This window comes from Myxine glutinosa, chromosome 9 (assembly GCF_964187855.1).
Source record: "Myxine glutinosa chromosome 9, kmMyxGlut1.1, whole genome shotgun sequence".
NCBI classification, from domain to species: Eukaryota; Metazoa; Chordata; class Myxini; order Myxiniformes; family Myxinidae; genus Myxine; species Myxine glutinosa.
The window spans coordinates 24175931-24182641 of NC_136269.1; the positions used below are offsets into that span (position 1 = coordinate 24175931).

The 6711-nt window shown below is 45.2% G+C and overlaps 1 pseudogene; it reads right to left on the bottom strand.

Moving 5' to 3' along the window:
* Window positions 1–1619: 1619 nt before the first annotated feature.
* Window positions 1620–1756, bottom strand: LOC137435845 (U1 spliceosomal RNA; annotated as a pseudogene).
* Window positions 1757–6711: the final 4955 nt, after the last annotated feature.

Below are 6711 nucleotides of genomic sequence, written 5' to 3' on the forward strand. Positions count from 1 at the left end.
GAGGGAGTAATGCATTCGATCGTGTCCGTGTGTGCATGTGCGTGAACAAGATATCTGGAAAAGTTCTGAACGGATTTGGATGAAAGTTGGTGGGATGATTGCCCTTGGGATAAGGAAGAATTGATTAGTTTTTGGTGAAGCTCAGGATATTATTCCGGATTCAGGAATTTTTGAAGGATTGTTTACCATTGGAAGATAGGGCTCATTTTTTTTTAACATTATCTTCTATATATTCTATATTTGACATTGTGATATGAAAATAGTTTTCATATTTGTTGTAAATGTAGTTTAAAAACTCGTGGTTATGCGTTAGAGCGGTGTATTTTGCTAGCAGCGTCGTCTTCAAGGTCCTTTTTTTTCTTTCTAATAAAGACATTCTGTCATTTTAAAACCACCAAAGTGTGTATTCGGTTTCCTCATTTCATAAAATGTATCGTTTGATACGTATAATGCTTTAAAACTTTTTTTTTTTTTTTACCTCAGAAGAGATAACATTTACCTCCGCGAATGTCAATCGCGGTGTCAGTATTTGATGAACTTATAAAGACTTAGGTGAGACAAGCATGTGCATGGGATTCTTCCCAGAAGAATGAGTGGTCGCATTAGCTTGTACGACTTAAAATGAGCGAGTTTTGTTTTGACGTTTGGGCCAGTTTTACATGTTGTATCCCTAAGGAATGAAACGAACGTTTTTCCTTGCTGACAATTTTATTTGAAGTCACACATGCCTCAAAATACACTCACTTGAACTCACACACTCAAAATACACTATAGAATTGAACGCTGAATCCGAAAAGGTAAGTGAAATTGCCTTGTTTTTTTTTTTAACATTATCTTCTATATATATATATATGTGCAGTGTGTCTTGTGTTGTCTTGTCTTGTGTTGTCACTGAACTACTCCCTCAAACTTTTGTGAAACCGTACGATTCCAACTTGACCCACGGCGGGAGTATGCGCTCCACTGAGTGGCGTTATAGTTTTGTATGTAGCAGATGGGAGCCACGTTTTTTTCCACTCCATCCCTACATCGAGAGTACCAGCGTACTCTCTGATACTTTGGTCAAATTCCATCACTGGTTCAGAAGTTATCATGGTAATAAATTTTTTTACCAAACATGACCGCTGACCTCATGACGAAAAAATATAATCAGTTGGTTCATCTTTATCTCATGACACATTCCTGCACAAGTTTGATTTGGATCCCTTCAACACGTTCTCACGGTAATGAAAACCTATCATGGGAGGACAGATGGACAACCCGAAAACATGCATCCGGCGACTGCGTTGGTGGAGGCACAAAGATTCCAGGAACCGGATCTTCACCAAAATCAAATGCTTTCGTCTTTGTCACACAGCCAACCTATCCACCTCGTTTTGTCCCAATCCGTCCACAACGTTTTGAGATATCCAGTACACAGACAGAGAGGAGTGAAAACAACTTCCGTCAGGTGGAGGCGATGACGTCACAAGGAAACTTGCAGTCAGGTGTTCTGAACATGCCTTGAACGAAAAAGTCATTTTGAATGGACTGCAACAATCCTTCAACAACTATTACCACTTGTACATGTTTGTCTTGTGATAACTACTACATGTTTCATCTGTTTTTAGTTTAACAATCAGGGGATAGCGCGAACGTAGTCCCCCACTACCACAAATTGTACAGGCGAGTTTCCCACATTTGGGGAAATCGCAAGGGTCAACCCACCCGGAGTGCAATGGGTGGACCTCGCCCTGAGAACACTATATTGTTTTATTGAAAAATTTGATCGTACAAGTCAACAAATAAAACCATAAACAAACCTCACCAAAGAAACAAGTTTCCAATGTTTGGAACATTTAGTAAATCCCTTGCTTCCCTCACATCGCTCCCACAAAAAAAAAAAACCCATTGCATTCAAAATTAAAACCATACACCAAACCTCATACACCCATGGTGAACAACTCATTTCCAATGTCCAGATCATTTATTGCTTCACAGTACTTTCCATATTCATGTAGTATTTAACAAATCAAATAAAATAACAATCAGGGGATAGCGTCCCGGCTTGGGAAACATCTTCTTCCACAAAGCCTTCTCTCTGATGGAGGCTCCTCCCAAAAGTCTCGAGCAATTAGCTATCTCGCTCAGGAAAATAGCCACAAAAAGGCCAGGGTCCCACTTGTCCCTTCCAAAGATGGCCAAGCATCTGCATTTCCACAGCGCCATCTTCGTTGCATGTGATCCTCCAATATGTTGACTTCTGCAACAGAGGAACTCACCCTGTTAGTCCATTTGTAACCACCTCGTATGTTAAATACATATTTGGGAGCAAAGTGGAGACTGGAGAGCCAACGCACATTGATGATGCCCCAAGACCTTTGGGCAAATACACATGACCACATGTAATGCGACACCGATTCTGCCTGATTACACCCAGAATACGGACATTCGACTGTTCGGGCAAGACCACGCGTGACACCTACCAGCCGTGAGGGAAGTAAACCTTTTACGTGTAACCACGCCAGGTCACTATGACGGCCGGGCAGAGACAATGCCGAGATAGATAACCAAAACGAAGAACTCCATCCCAACGAAGTTCCCCTAATACTTATTTCTTCATCCGAGAAGAAATGAAGTTTTAAAGTTAGAAAATCCACCTCATTCAACCTCTTGAAGTCATGCTCTATAATCACCCGCTTCAAAAGGTCATACGGGTATGTGGGAAACCAATTGTGGGGACCCGATGATCTGACGTCAAACACTTCCCACCCGCGCACAATGGGCCCCATATTGTAGCGGATGAGGCCTCGCAACCCCCACAGCTCTCCCTTCAATGCTCTCAGGTGACATGTCGCCGATGCCACACATAGCAGCAAGGGAAGGTCAGGGCAGCCTCTGCCCCCGGACACCTCTTTTACACAAATCGGTCCAACTCGGTTTGAAGATCCATGATGCACAGAAGAACCCGTACACAATACCCTTTAATCGACGGACGACACCAGGTAATGGAGGCAGCACCTCAGTGAGAGTCAACGCAGGAAAAAATTTCCCCTTGACGATTAATGCTTTTTCACGACAGGCAAGCGTCCGTCCTTTCCATTCGTGACTGAGCTTTCTAATCTGGACCAGCTTCTTATCCCAGTTACCCACCGGGTTTGCTGCCTTCCCCAGAAACACTCCCAAAACCTTCACCTGTTCATCAAGACCCCCAAACATCACTTGTATCTTGGGCCGATCAAATCTTTCCCCAAACACCAACACCCTACTTTTCTCGAAGTTGATATAGAGCCCCGATGCTCTAGCAAATGCCATACAGCATCCCACCGCTTCCCATAACGAGTAGTCATTTCTGGCAAATATAACAATATCATCCATATATGCTATGGAGGCTATGCCATCCCCCACCATCCCTGGGATCCTAAACCCATCCACCTTGTTCTCCACAGCTGAGACTAGGGGGATGGTTGCCAAAACAAAAAGCAAGGGGGATAGGGGACAGCCTTGACTGACCCCTTTCTCCACTTTAAATCAATTTAACACTCTGTTGTTTATCACCACCTTTGCAGTCGAATTATCATGAAGACACTGCATTGCCCGAACCAACCTTGCGTCAAAGGACAACACCCTTAATAAGTCCTATAAATAATCCCGGGAGACTTGGTCAAATGCTTTTACCAAGTCCAAGCTTAAAACTGCAATGTCTAACTTTCTGTTCCCTACCAAGGCCAGTATGTCCCGAACGAGGAGCACCACGTCGGACGCCCCTCCTACCTTTTATACCACACCTCTGGTGCACGTGTAGGACCCTACCGACCACGTGCTGCATGCGACCCAAGAGCATTGACGCAAAAATCTTGTAGTCCGAATTCAGTAGAGAAATTGGCCTCCAATTCTTAATGTCTTTGAGATCCCCTTATTTTGGGAGTAGAATCAGCAGCGATTCTGACCAAGACTTCGGTACCGTATTTTCTCGCCATACCACATTGCAGACTTCCAAAAGCGGCCCTTTAATTTCTTGCAAGAATACTCGATAAAATTCATTTGGAATTCCATCACTTCCAGGGGTTTTACCTTTATTCAACACTCCAACCACCCGCTCCAGCTCCACTGACGTAAATGGATGGCTACTTCCTGTACCGTTCGCCTGAACGTTGCAATGCGAGAAGAGATGGCCCTTGTCTACTGCCGAGACCTCCTCCCTTTTATACAAGTTAGAGTAAAAATCCCTAATTAGTTCAACCTGTGGGTCTGACTGAACTGTTCCATTATTGTCCCTCACGCACGACGGTTGCACCCGACGTTTTATCAGCCTCTGGAAAAAGGGGGGAGAGCACTGTTCTCGCTGCCCCACTGCTCTCACGGGACTCCGGAAAACAATCCGGTCTTCTTGACTTCGGAAATATGCGGCAATGCTACTTTTAGCCAATGAAATTTCCCGCTCAACTTCAAAACCATTCAATTGGAGGGCAAACAGACGCTGCAATCTAAGCGACAAGCGAGCAAACTTTCTGTTTTCCCATCGCCTCATTGTTCTCCCCAAACAAAGCAACAACTTCCTTACTCTACTTTTAAAATCTTCCCACCAGTCACAAATGTGTCCGAATTCTGGGATTAAAGTAACCCATTGGGAAATCTTTTCCTTAATAATATTATACAACCAAGGCACCTCAAACAATGTAATATTACATTTCCAGTGACCCTCGACCACCGGGATCTGCATCGGCAACGAAAGTTCGACTTCAACCCCACAATGATCTGAGAAGGAGTTCCAGATCCTCTGGAAACTCCGAATCCCAAATTGCTTTGAAATACAGACATAATCAATCCGTGATGGCCCATAAATTCCACTACCCACCGATGTGTGGCCAGGACCAGCCGGATGTAGCTCCCGAAATGAATCCCTCAGGTCAAACGCAAGCACCATGTTTTTCGCAAACAAAGACAATGAAACCCGTTCCGGAATATCCACCGACAAATTAAAGTCTCCACCCAAAACCAAGAGGCGTTGCGTACATAACCATAATTGAATCTTCTTCAGACAGTCGACATGCTCCCCCGGATTTTGAGGAAGATAAACATTGATAAAACGAAAACACAAAGCATACAAATCCACATCCAACATGCATATCCTCCCAGGCAACACATCGATCACACTCCTAATCACCCAGGGAAACTTATGGCAAAAAAGTACAGCGATCCCATCATTCCTATTGACGTTGGTACCCGGAAAGTGCGAAGGACCTGACCAATCCTTAATAAGGGCCGGATAACTTGTATGGGCCGGCAGAAAGCATTCCTGCAGAAAAACAACATCCACAACCATAGATTTTATCTCCCTCAAGACCGCAGCCCTCCGACTTGGTCTTATAATGCTTCGAACGTTAACTGACAGAATCTTGAGGCGGTCCATCCGAGGAGTAGTTTAGTGGAGAACGATCTCTTCCTCTGGAAGTTCTGCTGTCCCCTGATTTCTTTGAACCCTGCCCCCGTCTTGTGGACCTCCGTCTCACCACTTTAAATGCAGGCTCCTCTGCCCCTTCTTCCTGATGCACCAAGTCCCACTCCACCCCACCCTTGGTGGTTGTCTTCTCAGTCACCTTGCCGCCCCGATCCCTTCACCCCCCCATCCCCCTCTTTAACACCTCCCTCTCCGTCTCCTTACTTCCAGGTGCTGCGAGCACTGAAGAACGACTTTCTTCACCTTGAACCACTTCCACCCTGTTGCTCCTGACCTCTGAGCCTTCATTCTCCACTCCCCTTTCACTCGCAGCTTCTTTATCTCCCTGCTCTTCTTCACCCTCTGGCCGGATGCAGGCATCATGGAGGTTTGGGGAAGACAACCCAACCTCCACCATACCAACCTTTGAAACCGCCGGTAACATTTCACTGGGGGGCTCAAGTGTCACCACTGGCTGAGTGGCTGGCTGACGTGCTCCAGTTCTCATTTCCGTCCTGCAAGGGGACAGAATTATGACGGTCACTTCTGCTTGAATTACCCCACAGAAACTCACGTGTGCTTTTAACTCTGTTGGCAAACGATTCTGGACACCGACGGAACAGATGGTCCGAACTACCACACAAGCTACATTTCAGGGGTTTAGAACACGCTTGCCCCAGGTGCTCAAAATAAATGTAAAAGGATGAAAGGATAAAAGTAAAGGAAAAAAAATAAAAGCACCACACCTGTAGCACTTTGGTGTGTTACATACCCATGCCATGTGATCCGTGCTCCCACATCTGTTACACATCTTGACTTGCCCAGGATAGTACAAGAATCCCCGAAATGGGCCAATAGTCACTTTTCCAGGAAGGTGCCGAAGACCTCCAGGCGATGTGGGATCAGATTCCAACTTGACTTTTATGGTCCTCGCTCCAGTCCTAACGCCATCCACGTCTCTGGTGTTCGTCACTGGGCCCAGCACCTTGCAAGATTTACTCAGCCAGGTAATGATATCTTCGTTTTTCAAAGTTTCACTGTATATTTGCAGTGTAATATTAACCACACCCTTCTCTGACAAAGCTTCGGCCGAAAAGTGACTCAGTGGTTTGGTATATTTTCGCTCTTCCCAACGCTCCCAAAACTGAAGGAATGAAGGGAAATTCGCAAAGACTACTTATATTTTACCTCCAGGTAAAGCAAAGATCGAGTCTAACTGCGACACTCCAAACCCCAAAGCGCCCTGCAGCACGAGCCTGCTGAACAAAAGTCGATTCACAGTGAAATCGTCC